The following is a 19,959-nucleotide window of genomic DNA, read 5'->3' on the forward strand; positions in this document are numbered from 1 at the left end:
GAAAATCAGAGGTTGCCTATATAATATAACCTGCCAAGAATGACCTCAGTATTCTTAATGCTCATTCCAACAGACACACTGCTAGAAGAGCAAAGAGACATTACTTTGGCAACAAAGGTCCGTCTAGTCAAAGCTTTGGTTCTTCCAACAGTCATGTATGGATGTGAGAGTTAGACCATAAAGAAGGCCGAGCACTGAAGAATTGATGTTTTTGAACTGTGGTGTTGGAGAAGACTCTTCAGAGTCCCTTGGACGATAAGGAGATCAAACCAGTTAATCCTAAGGGAAATCAACTCTGAAAATTCATTGGAAGGACTGATGCTGAAGGCTAAAGCTCCACTACTTTGACCACCTGATATGAAGAACTGACTCACTGGAAAAGACCCTGAAGCTGAGAAAGACTGAAGCCAGGAGGAGAAGAGGATGATGAAGGATGAGGTGGCTAGATGGCATCACCGACTCGGTGGACATAAGTTTGAGCAAGCTCTGGGAGATGGTGAAGGACAGGGGAGCCTGGCGTGCTGCAGTCCATGGGGTTGCAAAGAGCCAGACATGACCGAGTAGCTGAACAACAACAACATTAAAAAAAAATTTTTTAAGTGTGTACTGAAAAGCCAAAAAAGAGAGACTAAGAACCAGCAGCAAGGCTCTCGGATAAACAAAAGCAACCAATAAGGAACTATTTAATAATCAAAAGAAGAAAACCAAAGTTAACTTCTTTGTTAATCTTTTTAAATATCATGCCAACTACACCTGGAATAAACAGCCCCAGGTATTGCTAAAACCCAGCAACAGTCGCACCAAGAATGGTTTCACATACCTTGAACCAGGCCAGATTCTTTCAAAATAAACCAGGTGGAGGAAGGAGACCTGTCAAGCTCTATGGATGCACAGAAGCCAGAGACAGGGCTGGGCCCACACTAAGTCCTCGGAGACTTGTTCAGGAATAGGAAAGTGAGTGCCCAAACTGTCGCAATAAATTAACATTTTAATCAAATTTCAAGTTCTCAGACTTGAGAAATGCCAAAAGCAATCTAGCAGCGATACATTACATGTAATTTGGCAGATGAGGGAAGAAGGCTTAGGGATTAAGGGGAAAGTCAACCTGAGAAGAGTTTCAAAAATAACCACCTCAACCCAGCAATTTGAATTAAGTAAGGAGGCCGAATGGGAACTCTTTGCCCCAGGGTAGATTCCTGTATATAAAGTCTATTTATGGAAACAGCTACAGAAAGACAACAGCTTCGTGGCAGGTAACAGCAATTAAGCAGCCAATCTTTCTGTGTAATTAAACCTGCTTCACCATCGTTTCAAATATGAGTTTCAAGCGAGAGTATGGGTTCTAATTTTTACACTTCTTTCCCAACTTTATAATCAATCCGAAGGGCAAGGGCGGAAGAGGGCAAAACAAATGCTGTTATAGGCAGTGGGTAAAAGGGAAAAACTCTTAAAACACAAATTTTGCATATCAAAATACCACAATAAAGTAAACCAACTGAAAAGGTGATACCAACATCCATTTAGTCCAGCCAGCACAGTTTTGTTTCATACCAGTTTTTCTTTTTTAGCATCTAGGTTTTCTGGGGGAGCAAACAGTGATACCCTCCCCCACATTCTCATTCTGGTGAAACTGGAACCCTGATAAAATGGCACAGAGATACTTCCTATCTTCACACAAATGGATTGATTTCCCTGACTACCATCTCCAGGCCTGGTTGGGTCACTCTGACATCTCAACAAAATTAGCCCATATATTTCGTTCAGCTGAAAGAAACTGATTTGTTTCTTCTCTGAAAGAGCAACACTGACTACAGGAACAAATTTCAGAATGACTTGCTAACTCAAGGTTTCCATAAACTACCAGAAGAATCCACACAGGAACACATGGAGAGCACCGAGGACACTTTGTGTTTGATGCATACAAGCTCACCACCTGCACCCTCCCCAAGACCCTCCCAGGGGAATCCACGTTGTTCCAAGGAAGCCACTTTTATCTCATGGCCAGGAATAGAGCGTGCGATCTAGACTGTGACAATGAACACATTTCCATCTCCCAGCCACGAGAGCTGATTCAGCGCTGGTCATTTAACTGAGCCTGAAGCTTTGGCCTGGAGTATTAGGACAAAGGTTCCATCTATCTCAGGGTGGCATGAGTTACAGATGTGGTACCAGGAATTGCTGCGACCATGACTGCTTTTGGAGCCTCCCTGGTAGCTCAGATGGTAAAGAGGCTGCCTGCAACGCAGAAGACTCGGGTTCAATCCCTGGGTCAGGAAGATCCCCTGGAGAAGAAAATGGCAACCCACTCCAGTATTATTGTCTGGGAAATCCCATGGACAGAGGAGCTTGGCAGGCTACAGTCCACGGGGTCTGCTTTTATGAGGGAGCTGGTCTGAGGAGGAAAACAGTACACAGAGGAGGGCAAGGAAAGAAAATAACCCAGTGACATCACAAACCTCCAGAAAGGTTTGCGCCTGAAGCCTGCCACACAGCTCGCACGTTTTCAGTCACAGAGGCCAACTAAGTCTCCTTATTGTCTAAGTTGTTTGAGTTGGATTTTCTATTACTTGCGACAGAAAGCATCTTACCCAATAAAAGAAGGTGGCACAAGGAAATAGAATGTTGTAAATAACACACTAAAGAGCATGAACCGGCTAAGCCAAGGCCGCAAGGGTGGAGGCATGAGGACCTACTTACTAATTTGGACTGGCAAGATCACCGTTGATATCTAACAGAGAAACAGGTGATTAACGGCCTGTTGTGCCTTAAAACATGGACCTTGTGCTTGCAACTTTTGAGAATGTGAGAAAAAAATCCAATGCTAGAGTATGTGTGTGCTACTCATTGAAGATCTACAAGAAAGCTGTAAAACTAGCCTGTCTGAAAGCCAGAGGGGAGAACATATGATTCTAAGAGGAGTCACTGCCTGGAAGCAGGAGATGCAGAGAAGTCCGCTATCCCAAGAACCAACTGTTTCATCTCTACAGCCCGAGAACAGGATAGCACACCCACCGTGAAGATGGAACGCAGGGGAATTATCACCCACGCTACTGCTTCTTAAGCTTCTTAACTATTCCCAGGTGGATTCCATTCACCAAGAGCTAAGGCCAGGTTCAACTGCCCAGAGACAAGTTCTCAGATCGGGTTCTAGGTCCAAAACCTTAGGGGTTGGTAGTATGCCTGATTTTTATTGGGGCTTCCCAGGTGGCACTAGAACCTGCCTGCTAATGCAGGAAATGTAAGAGACAGGGGTTTGATCCCTGGGTCGGGAAGATCCCCTGGCGGGCTACAGTCCAGGGGGTCACAAAGAATTGGACAAGACTGAAGCGACTTAGCACGCACATACTGTTTTTTATTAGTCCATGGAAGCAGTAAACCTTGAAAGCCAACACCATTTTTAAGGAGTCTGGCTGACAATGACGAGTGCTTAATCCTTAAGACAATCAACACCAAGACCTCCAACTCATAAAAAAACTAAAAACAAGAACTGTTAAAACATGACAAAACCATCATCCCCTACACTCCACTTTAGATGAGGCCACAGAAGACACCGGGCGAGAGAAATCTTCCTGATACCCTCTGCAGAGGGGCAGCGATGTTTTCAGCCACACAGGGAAGAGCTGCATGATGCTGGCTGGAGCACTTCATTTTCTTAAGCCGAAGCACGGAAAGAAAGGCATATGTGAGTGCTGGGCAGCCACAAGAGGAGCCAGAGGAGACATTCATCTTTTCTTTTTTTTTTTTTTTCAATGGAGACACTATCTTGTATACAATCCTATTCCAGTAATGAATCTGCCTGCAATACAGGAGACCCAGGTTCAATCTCTGGGTCAAGAATATCCCCTGGAGAAGGGAATGGCAACTCACTCCAGTATTCTTGCCTGGATTCTCCAGGACATGAACAGAGGAGCCCAGTGGGCTAGTCCATGGGCTAGTCCCTGGGGTCTATTCTTCAGTCTATGGGGTCGCAGTCAGTCAGTCACAACTGAGCAACTATCACACTTTTACTTTTTTTCCCCCTTTCAAGGAGTCCAAGTTACCTTATAACAAGTAACTAGTGATAAGTAATGCCCAGTTCTCACTACAGAATTCGAAGGAGACAGACATGCTTTCTTCATCCCCAAAGAACATGGCCTGCATGCATGCATGCATGCATGCGTGCTAAGTCACTTTAGTCGTGTCCAGCTCTTTGAAACCCTATGGACTGTAGCCCGCCAGGCTCCTCTGTCCATGAGATTCTCCAGGCAAGAATACTGGAGTAGATTGCCATGCCCTCCTCCAGAGGAGCTTCCTGATCCAGGGATCAAACCAGTTTCCTACATCTCCTGCACTGCAGGCAGACTCTACCCACTGAGCGACCTGGGAAGGCCAAACGTGGCTTATGCACAGCCAATCACATCCTCCTATGACCAGGAGTCCCGTGACATGATGACGGCTGGTGGTTATACTCATTACTCACTGCATGACAGCAGCAGCATGAAGACCAGGTGGTTCCCGTGCCCTGGCTTCTGCTATGGATCCCGCTGCCCAGTCCCCCAGTCTTTCGGAGGTTCCTGCCTACCTTCTAGGCCTGTATCCTTCCTGGTCCTCTGACCTTTCAGCAATTCTGTGAGTTCCTACATCCTTTCTGCATTGCACCCAACCAAGATCCTTGACTGACTTGAACACTAAGTACTGTGCCCAATATAAGTATTAAACCACGTTCGATCTTCAATATTATGTGAAGCTAATCTTTTTCCCCCAACCTTGGAGAAAGCAATCCACCAAATACAATGACTGGCGGAGCCTTTAGGGGGCCACTTAGGCAGGACCTCCACCTAAGGGCACTGGTTTAGCCCAGCCAGAAGCTCACCAACTGATAACAGGTGACTCCATGGCTGCACAAGCTCTTTTCACCTGTTTGTCCATCCAAGAAAAACAAAATACATGTTCACAACCATTCTTTCCCCCACTTACTCTCACCTCAAAAACTTACCACCTATATTGCAGTGTGTATCAGTTCATTTACTGGCATATTTTGCAGCATAAGAATACCATTTAAAATCTGAAAAGCATCATTTCAAAAATCCCTCAAAATCCAAAAGAATGAAACATAAACATCCTACAGCATCTTAAAATGCCATCTATAACCTAACATTTATATATGAGTAGTCTACCCAGCCCCAACCTTAAATTACAAGTCACCTACCACGTTAATGTTGTCTATGCCTGGAGATGTCAAGACCAGCATTCCCCAAGCCAACAGCCCCACAGAGACATGGCCACACCAGACAGTAGATCCTTAGGAAGAGCATGGCCATTCTACTATTGACATCAAAACAGCAACACTGAAAAGTTATTCCAAAGTAATCGGTAATTTAATTACTAAATAAGAGATGTATTTTAAGCTGAAATATATTATCTGTTGGTCTCCCAGTTACTCAAAAGCCTCAGAATGCCACAGATGAGAACAAATGTGTATTTTTAAGTTGAAACAGTTTTACTGTAGAATTTGAAAGAACATTCTCAAATCAGAGCTGAGCTGGGCAATGGTTCACAAGAATTAACATTAATTTATGAACACAATTTTAAATTTGAAGAAACCTTGGACTACAAGCTGCTGCTGCTAAGTCACTTCAGTCGTGTCCGACTCTGTGCGACCCCACAGACGGCAGCCCACCCAGCTCTCCAGTCCCTGGGATTCTCCAGGCAAGAATACTGGAGTGGGTTGCCATTTCCTTCTCCTATGCATGAAAGTGAAAAGTGAAAGTGAAGTCGTGTCCGACTCCTAGCGATCCCGTGGACTGCAGCCTACCAGGCTCCTCCATCCATGGGACCTTCCCGGCAAGAGTACTGGAGTGGGTTGCCATTGCCTTCTCCAGGACTACAAGCAAATATTACATAAAACAGATAAACAACAAGGTCCTACTGTATGGTACAGGAAATTATATTCAATATCCTGTAATAAACCGTAATGGAAAAGAATATGAAAAAGAATACATATAAAACTGAATCATTTGCACACCAGAAACTAACACAACATTGTAAATCAACTATGAAAAAAAAGTGTGTGTTGTTCAGTCGTGTCTGACTCTGCAACCCCATGGACTGTCATCAGCCAGGCTCCTCTGTCCAAGGATTCCTCCAGGCAAGAATACTACAGAGGGTTGCCATTCCTTTCGTCAGGGGATCTTCCCATCCAGGGATCAAACCTGGTTCTCCCGCATTGCAGGCAGTTTCTTTACCATCTAAGCCATTCAACTTAAAAAAATAGTAAATAAGGGAAATTTCCTGGCAGTCCAGTGGTTAGGACTCTTAATGACACTTTCACTACCATGGCCTGGGTTCAATCCCTTGTGGGGGAACTAAGAACCTGCGAGTGTCCCAGTATGGCCAAAAAAATAAATGATTAAATAATAAATAAATTTTAAAATGTGAAGGCATTTCTTAAGCATAGCCATAAAAGCCACTTGCAGGAAAACTTAATGAAAGCAGGTTATCTACTGCTCTGGCAACTGTAAATGAGGACGTCTGAAATACATCTATTATAATATACATCAGAAGCAGAGCCTTTGGGGAGTCTTCTTACCATAGTAACCACTGTTATTTGACTCAGAGTTACCCTCATTAACCTCCTTGTGCCATAGTCTTGTATGCTTTATAGCCCCTTTTCTGGAGAATCAGCTCCACGGTGTCAAGAATCACCCTTATTCATCTCTATCTCCCCAAAGGCACAGTGCACAGCCTCTGGCACATGGCAGGCATTCAGACAAAGACAAAAGGAAAACAAGTATGCAAATTTATGGTTGACAACTGAGTTGTTCAATAGTGCACATTCTCACAGCTGCCATCCTGGGTTGGGTGGTTCCTTCCCAGCCGACCAGAAGGCAAAATAATGACTGTGGCTTCAAGCCACTTTGATCCATTCCTCTAAAAACACAATACTATCAACAAAGGACAGGAAACAGAATTGAGCTATTTGGCTCCCAAAGACATCGCTAATGCTTTTAAGGATCACCTGAGAAACACATTTAACTAAGAAAACAAGGCCAATGTGGCAGGATTTCATGAATAAAGTAAGACTCAGCAAATCCTGATAGCAAAACAAAGGCAAAAGAGAGGCCAAGTCTATAGGACGTGGTTCAGTACCAAATATAATGGGCTAAGTGACTAAAAACACCCTGAAACTTCCTTCCTGGATCTTTCAAAATAGCACCAACCTCATCTTTGAGAAAAGTCTGATTAAATTTCCATTCAATTCGGTTCAACCACCGCTTAACGCTATTCAGCCCTGTTGGTCCCTGGCATTGTGTTAAGTGCTAGGGACACACTGAATAATCATGGTACTTCCTTGTCCCATACACTCCCCAGGAGCTCACGGTCTAGTAAGAGAGTCGAGACAAAAAATAGGTGACTTTTGAAATTTCAAATGACCATCTTAATGATTAAAAGCAACACGAGTGCACTAGAGGAGAAAAGAAATCAGAAAATGTAGATGAGCAAAAAGAATATAAGCCAAATCCAACAGCCTCATGCTTTAGTTTAAATCCTTCTGGATTCACTAGAATCCCTAGAAAACCTGATTTTTATAACCAATGAAATGGCCATCATTTCTGGCTTTATTGATCTATGTAAGTATTTCTGCCTCAGGTAGGAATGTGAAATAGATCCATGGGAGTTATGAAACTCTGGAGCTACACCAATAATATCCAACACTTTAACATTCAGCCAAATTGTATGGCCATCTGCCCCTCTGTTCTTTACCTTCTATGTGTATGCTTAGTCGCTCAATCATGGCTGACTCTTTGCAACCCCATCGACTGTAGCCCACCAGGCTCCTCTGTCCATGGAATTCTCCAGGCAAGAACACTGGAGTGGGTAGCCTTTCCTTCTCCAGGGGATCTTACCAACCCAGGAACTGAACCCAGGTCTCCTACATTGCAGGCAGATTCTTTACACTCTGACCCACCAAGCAAGCCCCTCTTTACCATCTCCCCACCCTCAAATTAGCAACCCACAGCATCAACCGCCTGCCCACCAGTCATCTCTACCACTTAGCTGTTTCCAACATATCAGTGCACATCCGCCTCTCTTCTACCATCACACACCACAAGGCCAGAAACAAAAACAAAACCATCTTACTCTCCCTAGATTCCACAGTCACAACTGATCCAGTTTCTCACCCTTGGCCTCTCCCTGTCTCTAACTCCCCACACAATGTTTCACCTTGATTGTATCAGCTTAATCACCCCTGCTCCATCCCTTCCCACCCTTCCCCACTGGGACTGCCCCAGTGCAGGCTTCATCATCTCTCACCCTGAAGGCAGCAACCTCCTAAGCTGTCTTCACCACTGCCTCTGCCAGGCCCACTCCTCCCCCGATCCACGCGCCACACCACCCAAGTTGCCTTTCTAAATCACAGTTTGATCAGGTAAGTCAAAGTCACTCTTTATGACCCCATGGACTGTAGCCCACCAGGCTCCTCTGTCCATGGAATTCTCCAGGCAAGAATACTAGAATGGGTTGCCATTTTCTTCTCCACTGATCAGGTAAGCCCTGCTCTAAATCCTCCAATAACTCCAGCATCTTTTAATATTCAAATTCCTTAGGAGATGATCGAAAAGATCAGAGAATTACCATATGACCCAGCAATTCTACTTTAGAATTTGAAAGGAAGGATTCGAACATTCCTGTTCAAAGCAGCATTATTCACAAAACAAAATGTGCCACACAAACAATGGGATATTATTCAGCCTTAAGAAAAGAAGCAAATTCTGACACACGCTGTAGCACAGATGGAACCTGAGAACGTCATGCTAACTGAAGTAGCCATAGTGTTAAGCACTTATTCATGGGCCACTCTTTGTGAACCCATGGATGGTAGCCCGCCAGGCTCCTCTGTCCATGGAACTCTCCAGACAAGAACCTTGGAGTGGGTTGCCATTTCCTCCTCCAGGGAATCTTCCTGGCCCAGGGATTGAACCCAGGTCTCCCGCATTGCAGAGTTCTCCCACATTGCAGGCAGATTCTTTATCATCTGAGCCACCAGGGAAGCCCCAAGAATATTGGAGTGGGTTGCCATTCCCTTCCGTGGGGGATCTTCCTGTCCCAGGGATCGAACCCGATCTCCCACATTGCAGGTGGATTCTTTACCATCTGACCAGCTGAAATAAGTCAGTCACAAAAGGACAAGTACTGTATGACTCCACTTATATGAGGTCCTAGAGCAGTCAAATTCATAAAGACAGAAACTAGGACGGTGGTTACCAGGAGATGAGGGAGGAGGGAAAGGGAAGTTGCTGTTTAACCAGTACAAGGTTTCACTTTGGGAAGATGACCAATGGTGCTGATAGTTACACAACAATGTAAATATACTCGATGCCACTGAACTGCCACACTTAAAAACGTTAAAATGGTCATGATACGCTATGCATATTTTATCAAATATTAAAAAAAATTCCTCATCAGAGCTGACATGACTCCACAATTGGACTCCAGCCTTCCTCCTCATTCTCACTGCTCCTTGACCAAGTCTCTCAACCCCTTAAGGCAAACCTCACATGAGGGACCTCCTGGGACAAACAGAAACGTGGTTCTAGCTGTAGGCCTTTGCTCCACAGGATCAGCTGAGCTGCTTGTCTTAAATAAATCCCCTCTGACTTAAACCAGTGTGAGCAGCCCTTCCCCCAAAGCAGTGTGCTCTGAGCAAGCCCTACACATCCAGCACAACTGTCAGCTTGCTGGTCTCCTCCGGCCTCTGGAGAAAGCCTGCACTCCCCACGTGTGAAGACCCCCGCTGCCTGGCCAAGGGATGGTGCACAAGGAGTTGGTGTGCAGAATAGGTAGACGGATGCACGTGGGAGTGACTCAGCCCATTTTTCCTTCCAGGGCTGTTTCCATTATCTCTACCCTTCCTACCAGAGAGCTTCATGAGGTTCACCAAGAATAAGAAAGACCTGGGTTAGAAACTGAAGGCCAAAACACTTTCTCAGTATTTATGAAGTTAAGGGCAAGTAGAATGAAAACTGCATTCTTTAGGACAATTTACTCAAGGAGAAGAGACTGGTGCGCCACACAGGGTGCTGTGCAGGGCTCCCTCCAAGTCTAAGAAAATGGGCCATGACGTTCATTTATGAAACAGCATCTGAGGATGATGCCAATTTTCATTCCCATCAACACACTTCCTTAGAGAAGCTTATAGTATACGGTATGCCGATTCATGGCTTTACTTCTCATAGCTATCTGATTTTCCAATCCTGTTTTCCACTGCTAAAGCCACTACACACTGAGGTTTTATCCATCTTTCTCTAAAGCGTTTTGTTAAGGATATTTAATAGACTGCTAGTAGGAAGGCTTTTGTTAGCATCTTAGATTTAGGAAAGAAACAGGCCTAACTACTGGGCAGTTTCCATACAATAACTGTTGTCTTGAGCTCCAATTATGGATAATAAAAAGGACATTAAGTTATCAGGCAATGATAAAATGGAATAGATTTGAACTGGGAATGAAAAGAAACAACTAAAACCATACAGAAGCCCATAAATCACAAAGCCAGACTCAGATCTTAAAAAGCTTTGTGAATGCGAAAGGCAATTAATACAACTTTCTGAATATCTAAGAGTCCACACCCCAGAGAGTACCTCTGAATAGGCAGAGATGGGCCAGGAACCACTCAGTGTCAATGTCAGGTTTGTTTCTGTCTGGGTATAGCAAGGCTAGCCTTATCAACCAAAGCTGTCAGCCAGGAGCTGGGCTACCCTCAACCCCAGGCATGGTCCAGTTATTAAGGATTTGAAAGATAGCATCTAGACAGAACTTTATAATGTGATAGGTTAAAAAAAAGTTTTTTTCTACCTAAGGAAATGATGAAGTGTATTATCGAGACTAATTAGAAAGACTTCTGAATCAAAAATAACTGGCTGCTATGACAACATTGAAGGTTCTGGATTACAAACTACAGACTACCTCTTCTGATGTATGAGCAAAATTTCTTAGGATCCCAGGCAAAGCCTTATTTTACCAGAGATAGAAATGGACCCAGGAGATGTTGCATATTTGGTTTCTGGAAGAGCCAGGGTGAAGAGGAAGCTTTCCTAATGGGTCTAAGCGTATAGGCTTTCATACTCATTATATTACACACACATCCTTCACTCTAATTCCTAAGTCATCAAACTTCAGAATACGCCACAGTTCTTAAAGAGAAGCTTGACTCGGGAAAGAGTAACTTTTCACAAGTTCAGTACCAAGAGTTTACCATGACTGAGAATTCACTTTTGATCCACCCAACATGGAACATCACAGGCTTTGAATCACTGACCCAAGCTTGCATCCAAGGAAATTCATCTCTGGAATTCGAGTTTCTGATCTAAAAATTCAGGGATGACAACATCCAGTTTACTTCCTCTTTTGAGAAGGCAAAGCCCGACTCCCAAGAGGCTGTCACCAGATGCCAGTTCTCTCCCGCCCTAGTGCCTGTTTCTGCTAACCTAAAGAGCTCGCCTGCTCGGCCCTGAGGTCTCCTGGCCGGTGTGTCCACGTAAATAACCTCGAGCATTGCCTCATGTGCAGTGGACATCCCATGGAGGTCAGTACCCCGAGGAGGCACGCAGCCAACAGCACTGTCTCCACCATCACTTCCCGGAGGAAGTTCTGCAGAGTCATGGCAGGAACAACTGCCAAGGGGCAGGGTGCCTTCAGAGAATGCCACCCACCCTCAAAACTGGGTCTGAAAACCACCCCCATGCCTCTTCTCCACCCCTTCCCCAGCGTAGTACCCATCAGGAATGGAAGACAAGCCGTCCTGGCTTTAGGGGGAACCTATGGTCGTGCTGTCCCACTCACACTGGACGTTATGAGAACTCATGAGCTAATGTCTGAAAAGGCCTATGAGTTCCTGAGGGACAAAGGAGCCAAAAACTATAAACCACTGTTATAGTCAGAAACACAAACTCAGCTGCACTGGGACCTGCAAATTATAACCAATAGGCCTCTCAATCCGTTCCCTCATGACGGATTAAAAAAATTTCCAAGAAGTCCAACGTGTTTAGATTGGCAAACCTGATGCCCTGGGACCCCCAGGTGAACGTAAAAGGGCTCACGTGTAACTGGCACACCTGCCAGCTCTGATTAGTTCCTGGCTGGTGCGCAGACCCCAAATACAACACAGTGGTTATTAAACAGAACACAGCCACCAGGGGAAATCCAACTTTCCTTCCAAATGAACTGCCTCGTTAATCAGAGGGTCTCAGTCTCGTCCCTCACGCTAATACCCACACCAAGTTCTCCTGTCCTCAGCCCCTCCCCTTGCTTACAAGGTTTGGGGTCCCTCTCTGTTCTCTGTATGCTTGACCAGACCATCCAAGCACTCAAGCTGTTCCTTTATAGTTCAAAGTACGGTGATTTGCACCTAGGAGCTATACATGTAAGGTTCCTTGTACCCAGCAGTTTGGGGGTCCCACTATATCAAGTTTTGAAGACACTTGGCTGAACAAAGACACTCACATGAAATAGCCTGGGGTACACCAAAGCAAAATTACTTTCCCTTAAAAAGGCTCCTTTCATCATCCAGACTCTTTTCAGTGACAATGGAGGGAAAGGTACTGAATTGCTCTCTGCGGTAAGGAAGTAAAGTATCTCTCCGGGAAACAGCAGCTGTTGCACTCTGCAACAGACCAGAGAGTTGGAATGAACACCTCAGTGGCTCGGAAAGAATCCCCCGAGTTCCATGTTGTAGACAGCTCTGTGGTAGTGCAGGGAGATCCAGCACACTGCCAATGCTGAGCCTCAGTCTCCCCACAAAGGGGCTGCACACATCGTCTCCTAAAGTCTTGTTCCGGCTTCCATCATTACTGACTCAGCAAGAACAGCTCAACTGGGAAAGACTGACTTCCTTCATTTCGGGGTAAGCAATCACGGGTGTGATTACAAAGAATGTGAAAAACCAAAAATGCCAGGCCACAGAAAACTTTCCCAATGACACTTACTCAGACGTAAAGGAACGCAGCTCTCTTTGTTCTGACTTCACCAGACAAAAAAAAGAAAGAAAAATATATTAAGGGAATAACCACACACAGCACAGAAGGAAATGCACACAATCACAGGATCACCATCAGGAAAGGCATCGGGACACATGTGCCTGTGCTGTCTGTTTACAACTACACGCTTAGCTGCAAAATGGCACTGGCTATTTTAACAAATATATCCAGTTATGAAAGCAAAAAGGGATCTAAAATTGCAAATTAAGAAATCCATATAAAACCAACCATAAGAATTAAAGAAAAAGAAACCATAGTAAAAGAAAAATATGCATCGCTCAACAGTACATCTTCAGTAACGTCTCTGTACTTGTGGTTAAGAAAAAGTATTTTTGGAATAATAAAAATTCAGAAGCTTCCTCAAGCAGTTATCCATTAAACTACTTTAGTGGATAGTTACATATCCACACTATGTAATCAAAGACAGAGATGTTTATACGTTTACGTTAGGGCTTCATGAATGTTTATTAGTTGAGAACTGATCAAACAAAAACAGCTAACATGTTACCAAAATGACACTGATATGTAAATTGAGAAGGCAAAATGACTTTGTCACTGAAAAAGAATTTTTAAAGAAAATAGCTACATTGCACTGGGGTTACTTCACCTAAATTGACTAAAATTAGCAATCAGACTCGAATTTGGAAGTATTTTCTGGAATAACTTTTTTCTAGTTTTGCTCATTTTGGAAGCATTACTGAATTTAAAACCAAATGAACCAACTTTTCTGTATCTCTAAACACACTATAACGTATTTAGGAAGAAACAAAAAGATATACAATATAGCAGAAACATTTACAAGGCATACCATAGCTAAATAAGTCACAAATTAAAACGTCTAACAAAATTTACGTTTACTAAATTTAAATTGATAAATGGTTACTAAACTGTAATAACAGTTCTGTTCATTTCCCAAAATTCTGTCAGAAGCAGCAATTATTTCATATATTTACAAAAGTATACATACATAAAAATGCCCTTTAAGACATGCACACTTATTTTTTCCCTTGAATACAGCATGGTCTCAACCTGTAAAGCTATAGAAAAATCAACTGCTAATCAGTTTGACCAGGTATAGAACTATACAGTAAATTTTCCCAAGGGAAGTTCTGGTAAGATATAAATATTTAATAGTGAACTACACTGTATATGGACGATTAAGAAAAGTTCATTTCCTGCTACAAGTAGTTTACGAAAAAAAGATTTTCAAACTACCACATTTTAATATAGTAAAGCATCAACTCAAAAGGCGTCACATTTTAATATTGTAAAGCATCAACTCAAAAGGCCTAAACACCTTTAAATTTACACTCTATCCTTAATCACGTCTCTCACTAGGTAAGTAGGTAGGCAGGTAGATCTGAAAACTACAGAGTTCTCTTTAAATGACATAATTATGATATCCGAGTTTAGAAATTAAAACTGCTTACCAACTTTTCTTCTCCATTGTTTTTTCCACCAATTTAACTAGCACTTTAGCATTCAGTTCATATGAAAGGGAGAGACAAACATTCGTTGTGACAGGGAAAACACACTAAGTACAACAAATATTTTGCAAACAGATAAGAGGGGGAAAGTAGGTCAATATCCTGTGGCTAGGAAGACACAGCCTCAGCTTCCGTCCAGAACTGAATTATATGATTAACCAGGCTGGACTCTCTTCCAATCACATCCTCCTGTTCTGACTTGTGCCCCTGGAAGAACAAGGAATGAGAGACCCTTCAACTGCTTCCCTGTCATTAGCAAACTAGCTGGGTGAGAAAAATTCTTAGGAGCAATGTAACTAATAAAACTCAGGGATTTCCCAGGCTGCCCAGCGGTTAAGACTTTGCCTTCCAATGCCAGGCAGGCTCAACCCCTGGTGGGCAGAGCTAAGAACCCACATAGCTTGCGAAGCCAGCAAGCCAAAAAACATAAAACAGAAACAAAATTGTAACAAATTCAACAAAGATTCTACATATGGTCCACATTAAAAAAAAAAAAAAAACTTAAAAAAAAAAGTGCTCACATAGGGCTGATAATTCATTATAAAAAGAATATAGAGACTACCATCTATGTTCAAAGGTGAACTATTTTCATGGTCTAGGAGAATCACAGAAGGATGGCTGAAGAGGTGAAACCTGACCATGAGGATCCTTTTTGATGATGAACAGGATATGATTCGGAGAAGGCAATGGCAACCCACTCCAGTACTCTTGCCTGGAAATCCCACGGACAGAGGAGCCTGGTAGGCTGCAGTCCATGGGGTCACGAAGAGTCGGACATGACTGAGCGACTTCCCTTTCACTTTTCACTTTCATGCACTGGAGAAGGAAATGGCAACCCACTCCAGTGTTCTTGCCTGGAGAATCCCAGGGACGGCAGAGCCTGGTGGGCTGCTGTCTATGAGGTCGCACAGAGTCGGACCTGACTGAAGCGACTTAGCAGCAGCAGCAGCAGGATATGATTATTAGGATGTGATTAGGGGCTTCCCAGGTGGCGCTAGTGGTAAAGAACCACCTGCCAATGCAGCAGACGTAAGAGATGCAGGTTCGATCCCTGAGTCAGGATGATCCCCTGGAGGAGGGCATGGCAACCCACTCCAGTATTCTTGCCTGGAGAATCCCCATGGACAGAGGATCCTAGTGAGCTACAGTCCACTGGGTCTCAAAGAATCAGACACGACTGAAGCACATGAGCACTGAGGATGTGATTAAAAAGATAGAACTTAAAACAAGAGGTACAAAGCCTATTCAGAAGATGATGTCTAGACAAAACGGCAGCAGAAGATAGCTGATTTCATGTCCTGCTGGGCCATGAAGCTAGAAGGAAAGGTGAGCTGGGGGCAAGGCTGAGAGTGCGGGCTGAGGGGGTGGAAATGGGTGGGAGAGGAGAGGGAAGCATCACACAGCCTGCCTCTTGCAGTCATTGCTGGTATCAGTGCGTCCAGAGGGCAACAAGTGTGACTGACAGTCACTGGTGATAGTCAGATGGAAAATGAAGTTGAGGACAGCCATTATAGATGATGGGAAGTCATCAAAAATTTTTGAGCAGACATGGAGACAACAGAAATTTGAGATTTGATCAGGAAATAATCTGAATTTGTTGGGGGAGTGAGAAGCAGCAGGAAGTGGGATTGTTCTGTGCAGTGTTCAGTTTTTGCACTGCATTAAAGTGGGCCAGCCAAGGGGTAATGCGGGGACTGACATCAAGTCAAGCTCCTGAGGGGGTGTGATTGCCCTAAAGGACACCTTTTTCTACTTGCATAAGTGCACTGTACAAGCTAGCAGCAGGTAATTCAGCTGGGGCATGAAGCTAGAAGTCAGGAATAAGAACTAGGGTAGAACTAATGGAAATGAAACAAGAAGGTAAGTGCAAGAGAAATAACAAACAAATCTATCATAAGAGGTGGGAAACTAACTTGATGGGAGGGCACAAGAGAGAGAGGAGGATTTAAGACTCACGTCTTTTTCATCCTAATGCTTAAGTTTGGCTGGTTGGTTTTTTTAAAAGATCAGTTAAGGTTGGATGTCATAAGTAAATGATATATACCAAAGCCTATTAATATTATTTTTTAATGTATGTATTTAGTTGCACCGGGTCTTAGCAGCGGCATGTGGGATCTTAGTTCCCCAACAAGGGACCAAACCCGGGTCGCCTGCAGTGGAAGCACAGAGTCTTAACCAGTGGACTGCCAGGGAAATCCCCCTAAATCTAATATTTTAAATAAACCCTATAAAGATATAGATTTATTTTCCAATCTTTTTCTGTAGTGTTGAGGCCTTCTGAGTCTATGTCCATTGACTGTAGTCCCCAGTGGTCTCTTGTAAAACATTCTCCGTGGCATCACTTTCCAGGTCTAATTTCTTCAAAGAAAGGTGAGGTTATAAAGACACCTGGGATGCAATGTGGGGTGGACTGCAGTATTCCTGACAAATGCTCACTACTCTTCTCTTCGGGGTTGCTGAATTCAGGTGTATAGCGAAGAAGGTTTCACATTTGCCCTTCCTCTGCCACAGGGATAAGCAGTGTTTCAGAGGGCACAGCTCCATCACTCTGCACCCTGGGCTGAGGACCAGGGCAATATGGGTAGACCTCCCACCTCACCTATAATGGCCCACCCACTGTGAGTGTGATTATTTGAGTCACTAAGATTCTCAGGTTTACATAATCACAAATTAATCTACTTATGCTAAATAACTGAGAGTTTTAATGGGAACACTTTTATTTTATGATCTCCCAAATTCTTTGGGATTCCCTGGTGGCTCAGTAGTAAGGAATCTGCCTGCCAAGCAGGAGACACGGGTTCAATCCCTGGGTCAGGAAGATCCCCTGGAAAAGGAAATGGCAGTCCACTCCAGTATTCTTGCCTGGGAAATCTTATGGATAGAGAAGCCTGCAGGGTTCAGTCCACAGGGTCACAAAGAGTCAGACATGACTAAAAAACTAAACAACAGCAAATCCTTTAGTTACTTCAGCTACTCCTAAATCAGCTGTAATCACTTTTAGAAACTTACTCTTATTAGGTGGTTTATAAAATAATCAAATGAATTTTCATAGAAACAGTTCTTTTTGCATCCATTTTAAAATCATTATATTAACTATAATAGTAAGTAAAGCTGGCATAAATAGGCTTGAAATAAACACAGCTGAGTCCAGATAAGCATAGCCTAATAGGAAGAGAAACTCAAGAGCACACTATAGGATGGCCCTCTAACTTTGGGCATTTACTGTGTTACGGGCATCAGCTGATGTATTTTACAAAGGAAAAGAGCACCAACTAATCCAGCCAATCTGGAGGTCACTAGGAGCTTAAAGAGTTTTTTAAAGCTATAAGCCTAGACAGTTATAAGAATGAACAGTACTATCATATTACCAGGCTAAAAATCTAGTTGGCTTTTCAAAACCATATCCAACTACCATATTTATTCTGTCCCAAATGTAGAGTCAGAAGTGCTTAAGTCATTTAAGAAAGCACAAAAATAACACTTCAAACCCACAACCAGACATAGAGTCAAGAGTACAAGGTCACATGTCTTTCCAATAACCTGCCTCTCAAAGATAGAAAGAAAAAACACAGAAGTTACTATTAAAAACTAAATTTGAGTTTCATACTTTAAAATTATATACTTCTTTTAAAACTGTCGACAGAGATAAATGTTCCTCTCAAGCTTGCCCAGAAAAATCTGGGTGCTTCTATTTTAGGTAGCCAAACAGTAAATCTACCCATAATTTATCTCCTTTGAGAAATCCGATAGCCTTTTCAATAAAAATATGAACTTTTATGTAGAAATCATGCTGATATATTTCAATAGACTACCTAGAGAAACACTGTGTAAACACATATACAGACACCCCAAAGTGACCAACCATTTTAAATAACATATACTCACAGTTCAACCCCAACTCCTTCACCAACACCATGCATGGAAAGCCTCCCTCCTCTGCATCTAGTAGGACAACCTAAACTTCTATATACTTTTAATTAAAAAAAAAAAAAACCCACATCTGGAGAAAAAAGGCAGTAATACCATATCTACCCAAATCGTTCTGCCCCCAGGCACTACTGGGATAGTCACCCACTCAAGTCTTATTTTAACTGACATGGGCTCTTGTGGGGGAAAAAAAGGAATCGAAACCAAAATTTGGGGGGGGGGGTAAGCATTAATTTGTAAAATATGAGGGGAACTCATAAAAATTTTGACTGAACCCTGACTAAATCAATGTTCCCACTATGTTTTAGTTTTTTTTTTTAACTGTGACATGAGCAGCCATGAGGACAAGATTACAGAATGATTTAATCTGATCATCAAATAACATTTACTACAGGGTTAATGGGACACAACTTTTATACCTGAGAGAAGGAATGCTTTGCTATATGAGATTGAGTTAGAGCTGGGAGGAACTGAAGACAAATAAATGAACTTGATTCCAGGAGGAGAATAAAGCCAGCCAAGGCCTAAATCCTAGAAAATCTGCACACCGAGGGACCAGGGGAGGAGAGGATGAGACTAGAGCAAAGGTCACCACAGCCACACCGGTGCGGCTCCGTGTGAGGGTGACAAGGAGCAGCAGAGGGTCAACGGTGTGCAGGATGGGGGACACGGAGGAAGGAGAAAGAACAAGTGTGTCAGCAGGTCTAGAATCCACCTGGTAGGAGCTGAACTGTGCCTTCACCCCAATGCCAAATTCCTATGCTGAACCCTAAACCCCAGCACCTCAGAGTATAGGACAGGGGATCTTTCCCCATCCAGGGATCGAAGCTGCATCTACTGCGTTGCAAGTGGATTCTTTACCTCTCTTTACCATTTTTTATCCCTGGGTCGAGAAGATCCCTGGAGAAGGAAATGGGAACCTAGAAGATTCCATGGACAGAGGAAGGAGCCTGGCGGTCTACAGATTATGGGGTTGCAAAACAAGTCAGACACGACTGAGGGACTCAACAACACCACCACTTGGAGACAGGGCCTTTAAACAGGCGATTAAGTTAAAATGAAACCATTAGGGTGGACCCTAACCCAACATGACAGGTGTCCTCATAAGGTAACAGGAACACAGCCAGCACAGACTGAGGGATGCCTGTACAAGGTCCAGTGGGAAGGCGGCCATCTGTAAGGCAAGAAGAGAGGCCTCAACGAAACAACCTGCAGACTCCTTGATCTTGGACTTCTAGCCTGCGGAACTGTGAGAAAATTTACTTCTGCTGTGTACGACACCCAGTCGTATCATTTTGTCACAGCAGTGCATGCAGAGTAATACTTTGACATTCTATAACCCCTTGTAAGACTGCCTACTTCTCTCCTCCTCCACAGCCAAGCTTTCTGATGCACCCAACCTTTGACCTTGACCTTTGCCACCCTTCCTAGGCATCCAGAGCTCACTCAGCACATGCCACTGAAACACCTTCAAGTACAATGTCACCACAATGTACAAAGTGCGTGCTGCCCACCGCACTTCTTCCTAAAAG

General features: G+C 43.5%; 1 protein-coding gene across 4 annotated transcripts in view; it reads right to left on the reverse strand.

Annotated features, from left to right (window-relative positions):
- MYO1B (myosin IB) overlaps positions 1-19,959 on the reverse strand; it is a 192,233-nt gene that overhangs the window by 157,925 nt on the left and 14,349 nt on the right. The window contains exon 1 of one of the 4 annotated variants that reach the window (XM_005676279.3): positions 14,444-14,547. The exons of the other annotated variants lie outside the window; for them this stretch is intronic. The gene's annotated coding sequence lies outside the window, so the exon portion shown is untranslated. Of the gene's footprint in view, positions 1-14,443; positions 14,548-19,959 lie in introns of those variants that run through there. 4 annotated transcript variants of the gene reach the window in all.

Source organism: Capra hircus, chromosome 2, assembly GCF_001704415.2.
Source record: "Capra hircus breed San Clemente chromosome 2, ASM170441v1, whole genome shotgun sequence".
NCBI lineage: Eukaryota > Metazoa > Chordata > Mammalia > Artiodactyla > Bovidae > Capra > Capra hircus.